A 21,985-nucleotide genomic window follows, 5' to 3' on the forward strand; every position below is an offset into this window, starting at 1 on the left:
TCTGGCATCCGGAGGACGGGAGCCGTGGTGAACCAAGCCTTGAGGGTGGCAAAGGCTTCGCTGGCAGCCGGAGTCCAGGTGAAGGGCTGTTTGGTGCTGGTCAAGGCGGTGAGGGGTGACGCAATGGTGCTGTAATTACGAATGAATTTCCTGTAGAAATTTGCGAAGCCCAGGAACTGCTGAAGCTTTTTCCTGCTCTCTGGTACTGGCCATGAAGTCACTGCTGAGACTTTGGCAGGGTCCATCTGGATGCTCCCCTCTGCCACGATGTACCCCAGGAACCCCACAGACTTGGCATGAAACTCACACTTCTCTGCCTTGACAAAGAGGGAGTTTTCAAGGAGACGACGGAGCACTTGCTGGACATGCTGGGTGTGTTCGGACAGGGTTTGGGAGAAGATCAGGATGTCATCGAGGAAAACAAACATGAACTTGTTCAACATATCTCGCAGGACATCATTCACCAGAGCCTGGAATACCGCTGGCGCGTTGGTAAGGCCAAACGGCATCACCCGGTATTCATAATGACCGGTGGGGGTGTTGAATGTGGTCTTCCACTCGTCTCCCTCCCTTATCCGAACCAGGTGGGAGGCATTCCGGAGATCGAGTTTGGTGAAGACCGTGGCTCCCTGGAGCAGCTCGAAGGCGGAGGTGAGCAGTGGGAGAGGGTATCGGTTCTTGACGGTGATGTCGTTGAGACCCCTGTAATCGATGCAGGGCCGCAGGGATCCATCCTTCTTTCCCACAAAGAAGAACCCAGCGCCGGCGGGAGAGGAGGATGGACGGATGAGGCTGGCAGCCAGAGAGTCACTGATGTAGTCCTCCATCGCCTTCCTTTCCGGGGCGGACAGAGAGTAGAGACGGCCCTTGGGTGGTGCAGTGCCTGGGAGGAGATCAATGGTGTAGTCGTAGGGCCGGTGAGGAGGCAAGGAAGTGGCCTTGGCTTTGCTGAATACCTCCCGAAGGCTGTGATAACACACTGGGACATTAGTGAGGTCGGGGGCAGAGCTGGCAGGTGGAGTATGGGGGTGTAGAGTGGCGGCTCGTAAGCAGGTCCGGTGGCAGTCCTTGCCCCATTCTCTTATCGCTCCAGTGGCCCAGTCGAGGTGAGGACTGTGCTGGCGGAGCCATGGATAGCCCAGGATGAGAGGTTGGCCGGGGGAACGGAGCAGGTGAAACTGGATGGTTTCGTGGTGGTTGCCTGATAGAGTCATCGGAACAGGGGCAGTGAGGTGGGTGACGGTGCCAAGGAGATGGCCATCCAGCGCCCTGGCTGGAATGGGAGAGGATAAGTGATGGCTTTGCAGACCCAACTGGCGCGCAAGCTCGGTGTTCATGATGTTAGCCTCGGCGCCAGAGTCAACCAGGGCGGCCAGGGTGTGGGTGGAATCCAACAGACGAAGACAAACTTGCAGCATAGGTTTCTGGCTGGTGGAGGAATGGATGGTCATTGAGCTCAGCCAGACCCCTCCTATGTCCGGTGAGCTCGGGCTTTTACTGGGCAAGAGGCAGCACAGTGACCGTCACCCCCACAGTACAGGCACAGATTGGAGGTGATCCGACGCTGGCGCTCTGTCGGGCTGAGGGAAGCATGGCTGATCTCCATGAGCTCTGAATGGTCCAAAAGGCTTGGTGGAGAAACAGCAGGAGACGTAGAAGGGGCTGGGTTACTCCGTGCGCTAGTGACTGGCTGAGTCTGGTGGGCCCTCTCTCGTCGACGGGTCTGTACCCGGCGGTCAATGCGGACGGCCAGGGCAATGGCCTCATCGAGTGTCGATGGTTGTTCGTACGAGACCAGTTCATCCTTCATGTAGTCAGCCAGGCTGTGCAGAAAGGCATCCACCAGCGCCTGCATGTTCCACTTGCTGCGCCGGGCCAAGGTCCGGAAATCGATCGAGTAGTCAGCCACTGTTCGTCTGCCTTGGCGAATACTCATCAGTCCTCCGGATGCCTCAACTGACGACAAGCCCAGGTCGAAGACCTTAGTCATCTCCACTGCAAACAGGGAGAAGGAGGCACACGCCGGTGTCCGGCGTTCATACTCCGCAGTCCCTCACAGGCGGGCGTGGCCAGTCAGACGAGTGACAACGAAGGCCACCTTCACCATGAAGGTTCTGGGCTGCAGGTCGAACAGCAACCGGCAGCTGGTCAGGAAAGCACAGACTTGGGAGGGGTCACCGTCCAAATGCTCCAGACTGCTGACCTTGGGTTCCGGGGCATCGAGGGCAACAGGAGCACCTCCCGGAGTTGGCACATCAGCAGCTGGTATGACAGGGGCTGATTCAACGAGGGGCAGCGGTGGTTGACTCGGAGGAGCAGGGGGTGCGCAGCTGGAGTGCTTGGTCCAGTTATTGTTGCTGTTGCCCAAGCTGGATCAGGGCTGCAATGTCAGCAGACATCTGACTGACATCTCCTTCAGTGCGCTGCAGCCGGTCTAGGGCAGAGGGTTCAGGTGCTGACTCCATGTTGGTCAGATCGTTCTGTCAAGGACCAGACAGGAGAGGAGATCAAATGCACTCGAACCACAGTTTATTAATAACAGGGGAAAAGGGAGTTGGGAGAATGTGTGTGAAGTTCAGTGGCAGGAGGACTGAGAGGCAGGGATGGCTGGTGGGAGCATGGTGGTGACATCTGAGGTCTCCCATCCAAGTACTGACCAGGCCTGATCCTGCTTAGCAGCTGAGATCAGACAAGATCAGGCGTAGTAGCAAGGCAGTCTCACAGCAAGCAGTCCCTCAGCAGGCAGGAGATAGAGAGCAGGCTGGAACACAGAGTCACAAATCAGGTAGCAAGATAGGGGACAGAAATGCAGGGTCAGGTTACCAGGGCAGAAGAGTAGGGCTCCAGGCAAGGCTGCTCACACCAGGCAGATGGAGAGGCAGGCGAGCAGCAGGGCTGGGCGAGCTGGAGATCAGGTGAAGGTACAGGAGAGGCAGGCAAGAGGCAGAGTCGACAGGACAGAAGGCAGATCAGGTTACCGGGGCTGGAGAGCAGACAGAGTCAGACGGAACAGAATATCTTCAGGAGTCAGAGTAGTAGGAACACAGAGCAGGTTATGACGCTGAGAGTTGCAGACGATCTGACACAGAAGCTTGGGAGGACTGCAGTATAAATACACACAGGGGGAAAGCAGGTGATCGGCAACAGCCAATGACAGTCACTGAAAGTGAATAAGAGGAAGTGAGTGCAGGCATGGCCAGTAATGCTGAGTGGAGATGTTACCTGAAGAGAGAAGCCCACAGGTAGGACCATGACAGTTATATGCACCCTAGGTACCCTTATCTTTATGCCAGAAAGAATCAAAATCAGTGAAGAACTGAGGGAGAAGAAGTGATTTGTGTGAAAAATGCTTGTTAGGGCTTAATTACTCCATATCTTCATTATTAATTGCAATTATGCAAATTTGTGTAGAAGCTATATGCACCCCAGGCAGACCTACCTTCCTGCCAAAAATAATAAAAATAGGTGAAGAATTGAGAGAGAAGAAATGATTTTCGTGAAATGTGGATGAAGCCAGATGGACACCAGACGACAGACAATGGACAACACATGATGGCATAAGCTCTTCGCCTATCAGCCAGATGAGCTAATAATAAATATACAGCAAATAGCCCTATTCAACAACTGCAGTGATCCATATTATGTCAAGAACCACTCAACTAAGTAAAGATAAATGACAGTCTATCATTACTTTAAGACATGAAGTGTCTTTTAATGAATAAAAATCAAGTTAACCATTGAATTTGAATTTAATTAGGGGTTCACCCAAGGCACCATGTAAGCTCAAACCGCCACAGTTGGTGAGGCTAATCAGAAGAAAATGCTTCAGTTTGCTAGGGAGCATCAAGATTAGACTCTCGAACAAAGGAAAAAGGTCATGCGTGTTGATGAATTCATACTGACCCTATTCCAGAGCGATGAGCACATCAGGGTAAGAAGGGAAGCCCATGAAGCGATGCACCTATCATGCATAGTGGCCACCATACAAGCCTCTGGAGGCAGTGTTATGATCTAGGGTTGCTTCAGTTGGTCAGGTTGAAACTCAGAAACATTATGTGGCAATAAAATTAAGTCAGCTGACAACCTTAATGTACTGAATGACCAGGTTATCCCATCAATGGATTTTTTCTTTCCTGATGGCACAGGCATATCCCAGGACAACAGTGCCAGGACTCACTGGGCTCAAATTGTGAAATAGTGGTTCAGGAAGCATGAGGAATCATTTTCACACATGAATTGGCCACCACAGAGTCCTGACCTTAACCTCATTGAAAGTCTTTGGGATGTGCTGGAGAAGACTTTACAGAGTGGTTCAACTCTCTCATCATTAATACAAGATCTCAGCGAAAAATTAAAACAACTCTGGATGGAAATTAATGTTGTGACGTTGCATAATGCTGTTGAAACAATGCTGCTGTAAATGTGTGCTATAATCAAAGTTAAGAGTGTGTGACTATTTTTTGGCCAGGCAGTATACTTCTGCAGAGACTCTATGGTGTAACCATGTTTCCTGTGCTGTAGCCTGATGCGCACCTCCCCAGAAATGTAACTACATGTGGCGGTAATGCAGACTGCAACATCTGTGAGTGGTCCACTTGGTAGCATCACATTCCCTGGAAATCTACTCTCACGATATTGTGTTAATATAAATACCTATATAAAGTGCGCAGCTCTATAGTGGCTATAGTTCATTAGCCTGTAATGGCCAGTTTAATCCTGCAAGATCACACACTTTTTTCTTTTTCTTCTAACAGATTCCCAATAAACACACAGTGTCTGTGGCGTACTGAAGTGCTTTGAGCCACTCATACTGCTGAATATAGACGAGTTAAAACATTTCAGAAATGCTTTCAGTGAGAATTCACTTGGTTTATAATTAATCACATGACGTTTCTTTTCACCCAGTAAATTTGTTCCAAAACAACAATTTGTCTGTATAATTTTCTATTTATTATTCCTACACTGAAACACTGAACTCGCTTTGTTTTCGCTCTTCTTTGATGTCATTAAATTCTCGTGTGTACCATGCAACAGTAAATCCTAGAGGGCATGCTCAAGTTACATGCAAGTATAAATAATTCACACTGTGCAAGCGGTGGTGCCGTACTAATGGACTAGATTCTACGCAGACGTATAAACCAGCATTAACACCCACAGCACAGTTATTAGCATGTGTTATGCAGAATTTTTAGTGGTGTGTGTGTGAGTGAGAGAGAGAGAGAGAGAGAGAGACTAGTCAGTTACAGTGTGAACTGGCCTTCACCCCATCCATCACTGTCCAGATTGTTCAAACCCCAGAGCATTATGGATAAATAATCCTGGAAGTTTTGTTTTTAGGATCATTCTCGAGCTGCCAGACTCCCTTATTTCAAGTAAACAGGTGAGACTGGTTAATAGGTGACCAGGTGAGTCAGGAAAACACGTGAGACTTTATTACTAGCAAAAGGCAAAGGTCAATAGTAAGGCTGTTGTATGTTGCTGTAGTAACATGGTGCTGGTTATTAAATTGTTAAATGTCTCTGTTTTTTGTTTTACATCTTTTAGGATTAGAAGATGATTTTCAGATTTTTCTGTTGCTTGTCCTTTCCACACTGCAGGAGATACAGTGGGCTGTAAATCCTGGCCTGAAGGTTTGAAAGCTTTGATTTCTTCACTGACATAATCCAGACACCTTGTGCCAATATTTTACGCACACACACACACACACACACACACACACAAAAAAAAAAAAAAAATCATGAACACCCACTGTGATGTTCTTTAGAAATGTGATCTGGAGGAGCAGGAGAATATCTGGAGCAGTCTGGACAGTCCAGCAGCACAGCCAGGTTGTGTATCTGAAATATTCTGAAACATGTCAGGTTTAAAAGAGTAACCTACTCAAACTGATACACCATAATACAAACACTAACATACTCCTCAGTGTGGTGGTGTTTAGATTTGATTTGTTTTTGTGAAATGTGTGCTGAGGTTTTGGCTTGGAATATTTGAAATTAAACACTAGTTTCTTTAACCCCAAAACACTATACATTCAAAATAAAACAGCAAATGTGTTTAAAACAGAACAGTGTCACACTGACAGCCAAACTTTAGTAAACTTAGCAGACCAAAAATAGCTGAAAACACCAACAGTCAAACCAAGCTATGCATTCAAACCTAAAAACAGCACATTAAGACAAAATATGTGACTATGTATCATTAACTACAAACACACTCAAGGCTTCTTCTTAAATATTTTCCCCAACTTTATGTAGGGTTGAGCCAATAGTGGTAAGGCCCTTGCCCAAGGGCCCAGAAGTGGCAGCTTGGCAGTGCTGGGGTGCAATCCCCCAATTCTCCAATCAGTAACCCAGAACTTTAACCTGTTGAGCCACCACTGCTCCTGAAACCTACTCAAGATTAAACACAAAATAGTTAAGCTCAAATATTAACAAATTCAAGAACGAATATAAAGGTGAATCACTGACTCAAGTATACTGAGGCTTAAACATAATCACAAGCAAACCAAAACACCAACATATTCCATTACAAAGACTAAAATATTTAACCTCAAACACCAACACATATCACTATGAACACCAAAACATTTAACCTCAAACACTAACACATTCCACTATAAACACCAAAACATTTAACTATGAACACCAAAACATTTAACCTCAAACACCAACATATTTCACTATGAGCACCAAAATATTTAACCTTGAATACCAACACATTCCACTATAAACACAAACACATTTAACCTCAAACACTGACACATTCCACCAACCTATTTACACAAATAAGCCCAATGCATTTACACACAAACTTCAACATATTTACAAAGAAACCCCAATGCATTTAGACACAATTACCGACACATTTACATACAAGCACCAAATTCAGACAGTAACTGATTTACTTGAGGCTGTTGGTCTTTAATATTTTCTTTTACTTTTACTTTATCCTGATTTGCTTATTTACAGATGCTACTGGCTGATGATAAATACTGTACAGATAAATACTGTATAGAAATGTGGCATGATGTGGAAAAGGGACAAGAGGAATATAAATCAGTCAGAAATTAAAATATATCAGGTTACTCACTTCACTTTTTGAGAATTTTGTACAACAAAAACATTACAGTATTGTGTTACAAACAGCAGTGTGGTGTTTCAGTAAGTGATGCAACTAAGTAAACTACACAATGCCCAAGACACACTGACTCCAAGAGTCTGTTTCTGTGTGTGTGTGCGCGTGCACAGGAGTTCACATCAGTGTAGCATTACCTCACAAAACCAGATACCATTTCATCACAGTATGGCGTTTACTTTATGATTATGATCCGTTATTGTTAGCATGCTATTGTTAACAAAGACCCAACGGCACACAGTGGCTCCGTATTGGTGACACACTGCGTGATATCAGTGAGAAAAAATGCAGAACTGACTTAATAAGGGCTGAGTGAAAAGTTCACAGCAATGTAAAATGAGCAGAATAAAATGAGCGTTAGCATAAACACAATATGTGTGCTAGCATGAAAAGTGTGTTATGTGTCCTTGTCAGAGAAGGCAGTCCCATATATATTTTTTTTACTGGGCTGCAATATTGGAGATGAAATTTTGAAAACTATTACAAACAGTATATTGTCACATCCACCATAGACCGTTCACTGCCAAGTCACCAGAGAGTGTCATCTCACGTATTTTTGAACTTCTTCCTCTATTGTCCCATTCATTTCCTGGGTTTGTGTACACCTGTCTTGCGATGATTAGTTCTCATAAGTTCTGTTTTTATCTGTCTTTAGTTGCTGTCTGTTTAGTTTGTAGAAAAACCTGCATTTCTAGCTGTCTCCAATTTCATGACATAGATATTAATTCAGGAGAACAATAAAATTTTTTTGAAAATGTAGTCTTTCCTCACTCTGGTTAAAAGAATGAAGTGTCAATTTGCACCTGGGTAAGAATAGTAACATGGTATGGTAAGCCATTTTAAAGGTGCCTTAGAATACACTTATTTACGTAGTATTTTAAATTGTTCTCTGGTGTCTAAATATGTTACTTTGGTTGGGGTGAAAAAAAAAAGCCCAGATGTGGTTTTACATGTCCATTTACTACAACCTATAACAGGGGCATTGCTAGAAATAAAGCTCTACTGGGGCACAGGCCCCACCCCACCAATACCCATATTTTTTTTTCTTCTTCTTCTTTTTAAAGCTTGCTGCGTATGAGATGTGCTATAGGACATACAGCTTCACTTAAAAACATGTGGCAGCGGGGGCGTGGCCAAGCAGCAGTCTGTGAATGGAGGGTGGGGTCAGGGAAGGTAAGTGGCTAGGTCATTACACCTGATGTCAATTTGTGTGTGTGTGTGTGTGTGTGTGTGTGTGTGTGTGTGTGTGTGTGTGTGTTGCAGGGGTGGAGTATAAAGGGAGGGGGAGAGGAAAGAAGAGGATTTCGCTCCCCAACCACAACACATGTGTGCGTGCATGAGTGAGTGAATGAATGCAAGAAAGAAAGCTGAAAAGCTCAATAAAGTGCGTGTGTGTGAACACGAACTTTCGCGTGCCGTGCTTCTGTGCTCCACCCACATCGGGTATTACTACAGTGGTGCTGAAACCCGGGACGCACAGAAGGGAACCACCCCATGGAGTCCACCCCGTTCAAAGAGCTCATCCTTGCCCTCGCTACCGCCCAGCAGAACCAGCATCAAGAGCTGATCACTCTCCGGAAGGAGCAGCAGCAGCACTTCAAAGCCTTGATGCTGGCCCAGCGGGAAGATCGCCAGGCGTTCCGGCACCGGCTCACGTCAGCAGGGCCGCCACCCTCACGAAGATGGGACCGCAGGACGATCCGGAAGCGTTCCTCGCTCTCTTTGAGCAAGCAGCCAAGGCGTGGGGGTGGCTGCTGGAGCAGCTCGCGGCGCGCCTCCTCCTGCTCCTGACTGGCGAGGCGCAGATCGCAGCGCAGCAGCTCCCTGCTGACAGCCAGCTGGTCTATGCGGGCCTGAGGAAAGCCATCCTGCAGCGGCTCATCCGCTCCCCGGAGCAACACCGTCAGCGCTTCCGGATGCTGACACTGGAGGAGGTTGGCCGGCCGTTTGCATTCGGCCAGCAACTCTGGAACGCCTGCTGGCGGTGGCTGAGGGCGGAAGACCGCGACGCCGATGAGATCATCGATCTGGTGGCACTGGAGCAGTTCATCTCTCAACTTCCGGAAGGAACGGCGGAATGGGTCCAGTGTCACTGCCCGGCGTCGCTGGAATGAGCCATCGAGCTGGCGGAGGACCATCTGGAGGCGGCTCTGACGGCAGGCAGACGAGGCGTCTCCCCTCGATTCTCTTCTCTCTCTTCCCCCCGTCTCTTGTCCCCCTCCCCACCCTGTTCCCCTGCCACGGAGGCGGCGGCTGGCTCCTCCCCAGCCGGCCCGTCGCACCCATGGTGTCCTCCCATCTCCCCCTTCTGTGTCTGTGTTGTCTCCCCCCCAGGTGAGTGACACCCATAACACCAGTGCAGAGGGAAAGCCTGGGCCGGTGTGCTGGCGCGGCGGGGAATCGGAGCGTCTCCCGAGTCAGAGCCCCGCAAGGGAGGTGGGGGCTGTCATCCGGATCCCCGACGCGCCAGAAACCGCCCTTGATCGGGCTGGAATGTATCGTGTACCGGTGAGTATTCAAGGGGATACATATCACGCTTTGGTGGATTCCGGTTGCAATCAGACCTCAATTCACCAATGCCTGGTGCAAGGTGAGGCATTGGGGGGAACACAAGCGCTGGAGGTGTTGTGTGTGCACGGGGATGTTCACCATTACCCTCTAGTGTCGGTCCAGTTTCTATTCCGGGGCCAAACGCATAAAATGAAGGCGGCGGTTAATCCTCGCCTTACCCACTCGTTAATCTTGAGCACCCGGAGGAAACCCACACGGACAGAACATGCAAACTCCACACAGAAAGGCCCTCGCCAGCCCCGGGGCTCGAACCCAGGACCTTCTTGCTGTGAGGCGACAGCGCTAACCACTACACCACCGTGCCGCCCCAGCAATGAGTATTCTGCCAGCAATTTAATAGAGACACATGGAAGCGATTTGGACACATCGGTCGTATATGGTTATTCACAGCGGCCATGTCTACGGACCACAGTGCATTCTGAAATGCAGTCCGGAAATACAACCCAGATGTGTCACTCAGAAGTGCCATCCAGTGCCAACACAACTGTAGATTTATATAACAATACAGGTAATTTCTTTCAGTGGGACACAGGCAGGAAAATAAAATTATCCTCTTTATACAGTTGTGGTCAGAAGTTTACATACAGTGACATGAATGTCATCTTGGATATGAATGTCATGGCAATATTTGGGCTTTCAGTAATTTCTTTGAACTGTTCTTTTTCTGTGGCAGAATGTACAGCATACATCTTCAGTTAAACAAACACTAGAATTTGGTGCACAAGTTTTAATTTTCTTTGGGTTTTCTGAAATCAACACAGGGTCAATATTATACATACAGGATCAAAAATTTACATACGCTCACCTAGATTATTAATTCAGAGGTGCTGAAACTTCCAGAATGTCTCTTATCTTGCCAAGGTCTCTTAACTTCCTGTTAATGATCATGATTGACTACAGCTGGTAGCTTCTCTGTGCCTTCATAAAAAGGGTTTGTTTACAGCACTCAACACACAGTAAAATGGGAAAGTCCAAGGAACTCAGTGCAGATCTGAGAAAGAGGATCGCAGATATACACAACTCCAGAATGTCTCTTGGAGCCATTTCTAAACAACTGCAAATTCCAAGATCAGTTCAAACAATTGTATGCAAATGATTGTGAGGTGCAGTCACTTTGCCAAGGCACTTTGCTTCAAGAAACCCCAAACTGTGACCCTCGGCTGAAAGGAAATTGGTTTGGATGGTCAGGAACAACCTGGGAACCACCATGGCACAGCCCTGCCATGAACTGGAAACTGATGGATCACGGTCTACAGTTCAGATCACCATGGCCTAAGATACTATCCAAGAAATAACCCCCTGCTCCAAAATTGACACCTTCAAGCTTAACTAAAGTTTAAAGCTGACCACACGGACAAAGAAAAAGTCTTCTGGAGGATAGCTGTATGGTCAGATGAGAGAAAGATTGAGTTGTTTGGTCACAATGACCACCATGTACAGAAGGACATTGTACCAGCTGGTGGTGGGGGTAGGATCATCATGCTCTGGGGCTGTTTTGCTGCCAGTGAAACTGGTTCATTGCACAAAGTGGATGGAATAATGAAGGAGGAGGACCATCTCAGAATTCTTCAGCATAAACCATCAGAAACTTGAACATGACTTGGGAGTTACAACAGGACAATGAACCCAAACATGCAGCCAAGCTGGTTGTGGAGGATAAAACAGGCTAGCATTAAGCTTAAAATAAGTCCTGACTTCAACCCTATTGAAAATACATGGACCATGCTTATAAGTTGAGTCCATGCCAAGAAAAAAAATTAATTGAACTCTACCAATACTGTGTTGTGTTTTCTTGTAACCCAATACTTCCTGACATGTTGATGTAAAGGTGTCCCTTATACCCTGCCACTGTTTGTTAATGTCTATTTCCTCATCTAACATTTCCTGGAGGACGTCAAATTTGTTGGAAAGTTTCAATCTGCACTCTTTTTGTATCTTTGTTTCTCTTAGCAAATCCACGTTATACTTTTGCCTGCTTCCTGATGTCTCCCTCTGAGTATTCCTTAACTTCAGTTTTACTCTGGCAGTTAGCAGATGGTGGTCAGAAGCAATATCCACTCCTCTTATCACTTTTACATCTTGTAGTGATCTTCTAAACGTTTTGCTGATGCATATATGGTCTATTTAGTTTTCTGTTACCTGATCCGGTGATATCCATGTTTGCTGGTAACTAACGTTACCCATATAGTACTAGCTACTTGCTTTTGATCTTGACAACAACAGAAGTAAACTAAACTTGTTAGCTAACTATGGGCGACACAGTGGTGTAGTGGTTAGCACTGTTGCCTCACAGCAAGAAGGTTCTGGGTTCGAGCCCAGCAGCCAGCAAGGGCCTTTCTGTGTGGAGTTTGCATGTTCTCCCTATGTCTGCGTGGGTTTCCTCCGGGTGCTCCGGTTTCCCCCACAGTCCAAAGGCATGCAGGTTAGGCTAATTGGTGGCTCTAAACTGACCGTAGGTGTGAATGGTTGTCTGAGATGACCTGGTAACTTGTCCAGGGTGTACCCCGCCTCTTGCCCATAGTCATCTGGGACAGGCTCCAGCTTGCCTGCGACCCTGCAAAGGATAAGTGTCTAGCGATAATGGATGGATAGAGCAGTAAACAGCTGCTACAGTTCCATATACTCACCACAAGGGTGCGCCAAAGAGTTTATGAAACAGACAAAACAATGAGTCAAATTTTCCTCTTCTCCAGTTAGATGAGTTTAGATAACATGCAGAGTTTAAATAGTAAAATACAAAGGACAATGTGGAGGGATTTTATTCACTTTTAATGTGTGAGGTGGTAACTTTCACCTCTTTCATATAGCAGAAAAATTCCTTTTGCATCCTTTTGTATTTGTCTTTTTTGTGTATAACACTGTAACTGAGGATCATATTTACATTTAATTATTAACAAAACATAGAATATTGGCTTGCTTTTAATGAATTCTACGAGAAATCAATTATTCATTACTTAAATATTTTTTCTGGTTATTTACTGACCATAAATCACCACAGAATTGTTACTTTGTATTGCATAATTTCATAGTGCCATGAACCCAAAACCCTGTGTACAGTATAGAGGCTGAGTGAATGTGGCGTGGACCCTGTGGAGGAGCTTCACTGTATCAGAGGCATTGTAGAAAGACAGAGTTCCTGTTCTGTGATCATTCTGGAGGATGGTGGAATGTTGAGCATGGTCTTCATGCTGTTATGCCAAAAATATGTTAGAAAAGATAAAGGAGAGCACCACGGATACCAGGACTTGATCGTTGTTTCCAAACCCACACTCATTACCTCATCCTTTCCTTCTGATCTTTTATACGAGACTAATATGTACATGACAGCACTCGACTCCACTTCCCAGTAACACCGTCCACACACACTCTCCTTACACATCACCTGTTCCCATTAGTCAAATGTCTCTGGATGACTAAAATGTCACACATCCATGTCACCACTTTGTTCTTCTCAGACAGAATGAGGTTAGGATGTGTTGTCTTGGGATCTATAGTCAGATAACAGAAATCTAAAATCAAAGAAAAAACAAGCAGAAAAATGTACAGGTTGTGTAATTTACATGTGTGTTTGAGTGTATGTTTCATAAACTTTTCTCTGTTCTTCGGCTCTGGTAGTGAAATCATCTGAACTGCTGCAGCTGTGGAGACAAAAATAAAAATGAAGCGCATAAAGAATAATTTAAAATGATGTGTGTAAAAGATGGAAACAGTTTAAAGTACTACAGTCTGCATATTTATTTAAATCAACTTTAGTTTAAAATGCCAATAGAACAAACCATCTCCAAAAAAAAAACCCAGGAGCAAAGTAGAGCACAGTTCTACGCTGGTGTGTTGTAAGATGATTCCTCGTCACATTGCACAAGATCCTGTACAATAAACTGTATAATCCTCTAACAGACTCTGTGACAGTGTCTGTTCTTCATGTGACATTCTACAATGAAGATCCTCTAATGATAAACCTGCGATTAAAGAACATTACTTAATTATATTACCAATCAATGTGATCCAGACATCAGCTTGTCTGAGCCAATAAAATTGGCCAAAAATTACACTGTGCAAAGCTGGGTTAAGGAATAAAAGATGTAAACTAGTATGTGGATACCCGCACCTAAAAGGAGCATGAAGTGTCCATCATAACTGTGTGTTTATTCTGCACATCTTGGAATAGCGTTATCATTTATCGACAGAGCAGTAATGTAAGAGACAATTCAAAATAGCAGCTAAGATCTTGCAGCTGTGTGTGTATATCTGTGCCTGTATGTATGTTTTGTACATACATGAGGATAAAATCATCTAAACTCCTGCATCTGTGGAGACAAAAATGAAGATGGAAACACTTTAATATCAGGTAGACAGTTAAATAATTTATCAGCATTTTTGCTTCAAGGGTGCTGGACCGTGACTGACCCTGAGCTCTGATCCCAACTTCCTAACAAGATGGCATATGCAAAGAAAAGAATTTCACTGTGCTGTAATGTAAATGTCTTTCGTTAGTTAAAAGTGTCAGGTGAACAAACCATCTGCAGAAAGAAAGCAGAAATAAAATGCAGCCTCGCTTTAAAAAAAACCTGGTTTATTTTACAGCAGAAAGCAGCAATAAAAGTGGGTTCACATAAACATATTCATTTCTACGTATGTTGGGAATCATGTGTCTCTCCTGAACGTGTTACTGAGTGAGGAAAGATCTTCATCAGGATGTCTCTTAGCAGGAACAGCTCCTCTTACCATATGGAGGGATTTTCTTGCCAAATTCTTCTCCTCTGTTTTTCCGATCCAAGAGAGAACTCATCTGTTTATCAAATGAGAGACTGACAGTGATGCTGGATGAATCCTCACATCTAGAAGACCCACAGAGAGACTGGAAACTCTACAGAGAGAGGAAAAAAACAGAATGAAGAAGGAGGAACTTTTAAGAAAGTATGGATGACCTTAGACACAATAAGACTAAAGAAATGTCATGATTATTGTCGTATTAATGAGTTTCATTTAGGCACTTTGGGTCAGATTCAGAATGGCCAACTTGTGTTTAAAAGTTCCTGCCTCTGAAGTTGTTAGATATTTTGTCTTATATTTTTATATCTCTAAAATTATGTTGTTGAACTTCTGTTATAATGAAACAGAGTTTTCCCTTGACTGAAATATAGTCACAAAAGAAACTTCTCTTCTGTTTTATTCATGTATTATATAGAAAAATCGATCTAATGACAAAGATGGATTTTGTTATGATTTTTAAATGTTATTGGGCGTGGCATTCAATTCAATCCATATTTAAACAGAGTGTATGTGCTATTTTAGTCCTTTCCACTGATGTGGTGCACTAGTTTAGTTCAGCAATAAAAATGGACAAATATACCTTTGCTAAACAAACTAGCATTGTGCTTCAAATCATATACTTATATACTATTGTAGAGTATTACTGAGTACTAACACTAACCGGGTTTCCTGTTACAGTTAGTGTTTGAATTTTAAAAATCTCTCATTTTGCCTTCAAACCTACTGAAAGGTCTGTTTTGTGCACCAGCCTTCTGGATTTTCTAGATTAGTAAATACTTTTTAATATAACGTCAGTCATTAGGTTTTGACTTGAGAAACAGTTCATGATAATCACGATGGCGTTGGAAAGTTAAGAGACACAGAGCACATCAGTGTGTTTATCATTGCTGTGAATGAAATCATTAAACAGTTTACAGCTCAACTTGGAAACCTGCTGGACAGGGATGTTTTGAGGATGTGTCATCTGGTGTGTGTTGCATTTAAACCACAAGATTTACACAGGTACACAGTGAGTGTGTGAACAATGACACTTGCATAGCAGCTACTTCTGCATGTACGAAAATGCAAAGCTGTAAAGTCCTGTCTGGTGTGTATGGCCTCTTTTTGTAAAACTCATCTCAAACCTGTGCGTGTGAGAGAGAGAGACTCTGAAATGCACAGACTCTTGCCTCAAGTGTAAACCTGGATTCTCCACTTTAGCTATTCATAGACTGTTTTCCTTTAACATCACGCTCTTTGAGTTTTATTCATTAGGCATCATTTATACCTGGTGGTAACACTAGGCACCTCATCACTGTGTGCAGGTAGCTCAGTGAGGAACAGCACCCTCTGTAGTCACCTGGAGGAATGTCTGTGAAGATTCTCAATCATCCAGGTCATAGTAAACTGTGGGTGGTAGAAATGGGCAACTGGACTTGCTTGAAGATTCTTGAAAACGTTTCACCTCTCGTCCGGCTTCCTCAGTTCTGTCTGACTAATAGGGAGTATCAGATATTTATCCTCTCCTGGATCAGAATCAGAATTCTGATGACCAGCTCATCTAAGGTGTCATTGAGGCATCATGTTGGTGTGGGTCACTGGAGGCTGGGTGTGAACGGCGAGTCATTAGGGTGATCAAAGGATTGCCCGTTAGGGTGATCAATGGCAAGCTGACTCTCTCTGTCCTCCTGCGAGTCACTGAAAACAGCTGGGTCCTGGCGTACACCCAGCCGTCTGGAAAGAGTGTCCAAGACCGCATTGTAGATGGTTGATAAATGATATCTTAGACCTCCACCTCTGTTCAGTGATGGCCATTCCAGGTTGACAAAAATGGCTTCTTTAACTCCTCGCTCATACCAACAATCCTCTCTGGCTAAAATGCGTACGTTACAATCCTGAAATGAGTGTCCTTTGTTGTTAAGATGAATGTAAACAGCCGAGTCCTGGCCTGAGGAGCTGGCTCTCCTGTGTTGAGCCAAGCGCCTGTATAGCGGTTATTTTGTTTCCCCAATATACGAATCCGTGCAATCCTCACTGCACTGAATTGCATACACTACGTTGTCCTGTTTGTGTCTGGGTATTCTGTCCTTAGGGTGGACCAGTTTCTGCTTCAGGGTGTTACTGGGTCTGAAATGTACTGGAATGTTGTGTTTGTAGAAGATCCTCCTGAGTTTCTCAGATAGACCAGAAATGTAGGGAATGACAATGTTCTTGCGTTTGTTCCTGTTATCATCCTTGTCAGTTATGCTCCTTTTTATGCTCTTTAGGAAAGCCCAGTTGGGATAACCACAATTCTGAAGTGCTTTCTTGATATGATTCTGCTCCTTCTCTTTTCCCTCTAACATTGTAGGAATGTTCTGAGCCCTGTGTTGCAAGGTCCTAATGACCCCCAATTTATGTTCCAGTGGGTGGTGAGAGTCGAAAAGTAGGTACTGGTCTGTGTGTGGGGGTTTCCAGTAGACCTCAATACTAAGGCTTCTGTCTTGTCTAATGTGTACATCACAATCCAAGAAGGCTAGATTATTCCCACTGACATTCTCCCGAGTGAAGTTGATGTTGCTATCCACTGCATTGATGTGTTTCGAGAAAGCTTCCACCTAATGGATTTTGATTTTAACCTAGGTATCATCCACGTATCTAAACCAATGGCTGGGAGCAACTCCTTCAAAAGTGGTCAAAGCTATATGTTCCACTTCCTCCATGTATAAATTGGCCACAATAGGGGACACCGGTGATCCCATGGCGCATCCATGCTTCTGTCTGTAGAAACTTTCATCAAACTTTAGGGCTTTCCTAAAGAGCATAAAAAGGAACATAACTGACAAGGATGATAACAGGAACAAACACAAGAACATTGTCATTCCCTACATTTCTGGTCTATCTGAGAAACTCAGGAGGATCTTCTACAAACACAACATTCCGGTACATTTCAGACCCAGTAACACCCTGAAGCAGAAACTGGTCCACCCTAAGGACAGAATACCCAGACACAAACAGGACAACGTAGTGTATGCAATTCAGTGCAGTGAGGATTGCACGGACTCATATATTGGGGAAACAAAACAACCGCTATACAGGCGCTTGGCTCAACACAGGAGAGCCAGCTCCTCAGGCCAGGACTCGGCTGTCTACATTCATCTTAACAACAAAGGACACTCATTTCAGGATTGTAACGTACGCATTTTAGCCAGAGAGGATCGTTGGTATGATCGAGGAGTTAAAGAAGCCATTTTTGTCAACCTGGAACGGCCATCACTGAACAGAGGTGGGGGTCTAAGATATCATTTATCAACCATCTACAATGCGGTCTTGGACACTCTTCCCAGACGGCTGGGTGTATGCCAGGACCCAGCTGTTTTCGGTGACTCACAGGAGGACAGAGAGTGTCAGCTTGCCATTGATCACCCTAACGGGCAATCCTTTGATCACCCTAATGACTCGCCGTTCACACCCAGCCTCCAGTGACCCACACCAACATGATGCCTCAATGACACCTTAGATGAGCTGGTCATCAGAATTCTGATTCTGATCCAGGAGAGGATAAATATCTGATACTCCCTATTAGTCAGACAGAACTGAGGAAGCCTTTCGGATGAGAGGTGAAACGTTTTCAAGAATCTTCAATCAAGTCCAGTTGCCCATTTCTACCACCCACAGTTTACCTGGAGGAAGTGTGTGTGCGCGTGCTGTTATCAGAATCACTTTTATTGCCAGGTATGTGAACACACACGAGGAATTTGACTCCGGTTTTACTTAGCTCTCTTCGTACAAACAGATAAAAAAAAGCGTAGACAAAAAACAAAATAAAAAGCTATGTACATGTAGAATCTTTTGGTCCAAAATGGTGAATAGTGCAAGGATGACTTAGTAAATATAAATATACAGTGTGCACAGAATGATGGTATGAGTGTGCAGATATTTCACAGTTGATGTTACTGATATTTGAGTCCGGTTTTAGCTGTTCATCACAGAGACAGCCTGAGGGAAAAGACTGTTCTTGTGTCTGGTTGTTTTTATAATAAAATAATCTGGTTGTTGTTATAATAAAATAATCAATGATGGAGTGGTTTGATGACTCAGACTTATTGTTACCACCCCAAAGTTGATTATGTACAACAAGTACAATTTTTTAAAATTATATTACTGACTTAAAGGGGTACAAAATATAATATATACGGTTGCTGATGTGACAAAGTAACGTATTCTTAAGTATTCTATCAAATTTATGTACTAGAAAACAACGAAATATCTTGGTAATTGTAAATATAATACTTTATACGCTAAACCGCACAAGAGTCGCCATTTTTAAAAGACCGTGACGTCAGCACTACCCACTGCACTAGCGGAACTCTCCGAAATAGAGGAGATAAGCGTGTAATCATGGCGTCGGGCGCATCAAGTGAAAGCGACAGCTCTGTCGAATCATACGAAGAGATCCCGCAAGACACACTGCAAGCAGGCTATGGCTTAGAAGGGTACCAGTTTGAACCTAGGAGAGGTACTCTCGACTCCGGTGATGAAATAAGAGAAGAAAGCTCGGATGATGGCGAGGATGAGACTGATGCTGACCATAGGCATGGCGAGCGTGGGGCAGAGCATCTGCGTGCAGGTGACACGCCGTGGTGCTCGTGCAGAAAATGTAACGTGGAGTTGCTCACGAGTCCAGCAGAATTTATTTGCTGCAATGAGATAGGCGCCACCCGTGGACTTGCGAAATCGTCACAAGAGGCAGAAACAGGTATTTCACACGTGCTATTCCCAACCTCAATGAGCCAACACAACTGGGCACATACATACGTCATGAGTGTTACACAGAGAAAATGAACGTGCATTCTGATTGGATAAAATTAATATCATGGCGGGCTGTTCAAACTGCGGAAATAGTTTGCTCGAGCTACTTTCAAAACACTATAACTTTCCAATCTTAGAACAAAAAACTTTTGTAAGTCTTGAATAAGGTTCATCAATGTGTGTTTTATTGTTATATTTACTCTATATATTGCCCTCTGTTCCCCTTTAAGCAGCTGGTTCTGGATAATTAAAATTAGAATTTTGCAAAAATTTCTATTTCTCACCTGTTTCTCTGCTCTGCCTGCTGCAGCTGATACAGCATCATGACCTTTATGTTTATCCAACATGCAAAAAGAGCAAATACATCTTTGGTTAGTATGGCATTAGATCTGAATCGTTTTTTGTGTTTAGAGCAGATTTTCTCCTGTAGCTGTGCTGAGGCTTTGACTATCAAGTGTTTTTTTGTTTGTTTGTTTGTTTGTTTGTTTTAAACAGTGATGGGAATAACGGCGTTAGAATAAACGGCGTTACTAACGGCGTTACTTTTTTTAGTAACGAGTAATCTAACTAATTACTTTTTACATCGTTATAACGCCGTTCCCGTTACTTACAATAAAATACTATGCGTTACTTTATTAAAGCTGTTCTCATCTGGCACGCTGCTCGTTCAGCCTTTCTTTCTTCTGCTTTAGTGTGGGGCGGGGAGACGCGAGACAACGGCACAGTAAGCCAATCAGAGTAGATTTGGACAACATACGTAGGTAGGCCACGCCTACTGCACTACTGCGCACGCTTTCAATCGGAAGAGCCAGCGATGGCGAGCGGTCAGCCCAGCACTGCGCTTTCACACTGGAAATACAGCCAGGACTTTTCATTACTTGAAATAAAAGGCAAGAGTGTTTACGTGCAATGCACATTATGTCGAGGAACAAAGCGTTTGTCCTCGTCAGTGGCCAGTAATTAGTAACATAATTTTAATAACTGCAAAAATATATTACATTTGATAGATGTCTTATCTCACATTGTCCCACAGAAATATTAATATAGTGTAGATAATGTTACTAACTGGTTCTGTTAAGTGTCCATTTCAGTCATTAAACACATTTAACATTCACTTTTATTATGATTACACTAATTGAATTTGATTTTTTTTTTGGGGGGGGGAACAAAATGTAACGGAATAATTACTTTCCCTGGTAATTAGTTACTTTTATGACAAAGTAACTCCGTTACTAACTCAGTTACTTTTTGGGAAAAGTAACTAGTAACTATAACTAATTACTTTTTGAAAGTAACGTGCCCAACACTGGTTTTAAACCAGGATGTTCAATATGAGGTTTGAGATGAGTTTCACAAAAAGAGGCCAGACACACCAAACAGGACTTTACAGCTTTGTATTTTCTCCCTCACACTCCATGTCTCCAGGTCCAGCATAAGAATGAGCAGGAGAAGCAGCTTGAACTATAGTCTTCTACAATTTCTCCACCACTTCAGCCAGCATGTTGTTTCTGCATAAAACAGGCCTTGGAGTGAAAGTCTCTCTGGATTGAGGACAGCTGTAGACATTTGCCTCATCCTCCTGATCCCAGAGTCTATTAATACACACCTTACAGAAACTGTGACCACATGGGGTGGTGACTGGATCCTTCAGGAGATCCAGATACATTGTATAGATGAACTCATCCTGATCCAGTGAAACTGGCCTCAGCTATTTTCCTGCACTCACACACTGTGTGTGAGAGAGAGAGACTGACTCCAAAATCAGTCTGAATTACTTCCTGTATGTGTGTGTGAGAGAGAGAGACTCTGACTCCAAAATCAGTCTGAATTACTTCCTGTATGTGTGTGTGAGAGAGAGAGACTCTGACTCCAAAATCAGTCTGAATTACTTCCTGTATGTGTGTGTGTGAGAGAGAGAGACTGAAATCATTTGGAATGACTTCCGGTTTCTGTGTGTGGGGGTGTGTGTCTGAGAGCAAGAGAGAGATTCTAAAATCAGTCGGAATGACTTCCTGTTTCTGTCTGTGTGTGTGTGTGTGTGTGTGTGTGTCTGTGTGTGTGTGTGTGAGAGAGAGAGAGAGAGAGAGAGAGGCTGGAATTGTTTTTAGATTCTGGTCAAGATTATTGAAAGTCTTAGTTTTTGTTTAACTTTTTAAAAACATCTATTTTCCACCTGTTTCCACCTGTCAAAACATGTGGGCGTCAGATTGCATAATGACTGACAGTGCCATCTCCATGGTAATTGCCAAACTCAGGAGCTGATACAGTGAAAAACTCTCTTAGTCTTGATAGAAGCTTGTACCATTAAAATATGAATATACAGACTTAAAATGTGAATTTATTGGTGTTTATTAGATGCAGGCCCTGATGGAACACTGCACACAAGTCACCAAGCAATGTGCTGAGTTATTCTTTTCAGTGGACAAAATCATTGAGTAATTCAGTTCAGTACACTCAAATTTTTTTTTTTATTTTCATCGTAGTTTTCAGAGACCCTTTGATTAAAATGTCGGAAATACAGATTCAGGTGACTCAAATTACAAATGTTCATTTCCACTGAGGTGTTTAATTTCTCATACAGAGCCTGTGTGAAGAAGTGATAAGATCAGCCTTTTAGAATATGGATAAGATAAATAGTCTTTAATTAAGTTTTAAAGCAGGTGTGGGGAGTGTAATCCTTAAACGCACACCGGACAGGAGCTCAGTTGATTTTCTTTTATTCAGACTATTCTTGCTC

The sequence above is a fragment of the Neoarius graeffei genome, chromosome 13 (assembly GCF_027579695.1).
Source record: "Neoarius graeffei isolate fNeoGra1 chromosome 13, fNeoGra1.pri, whole genome shotgun sequence".
NCBI lineage: Eukaryota > Metazoa > Chordata > Actinopteri > Siluriformes > Ariidae > Neoarius > Neoarius graeffei.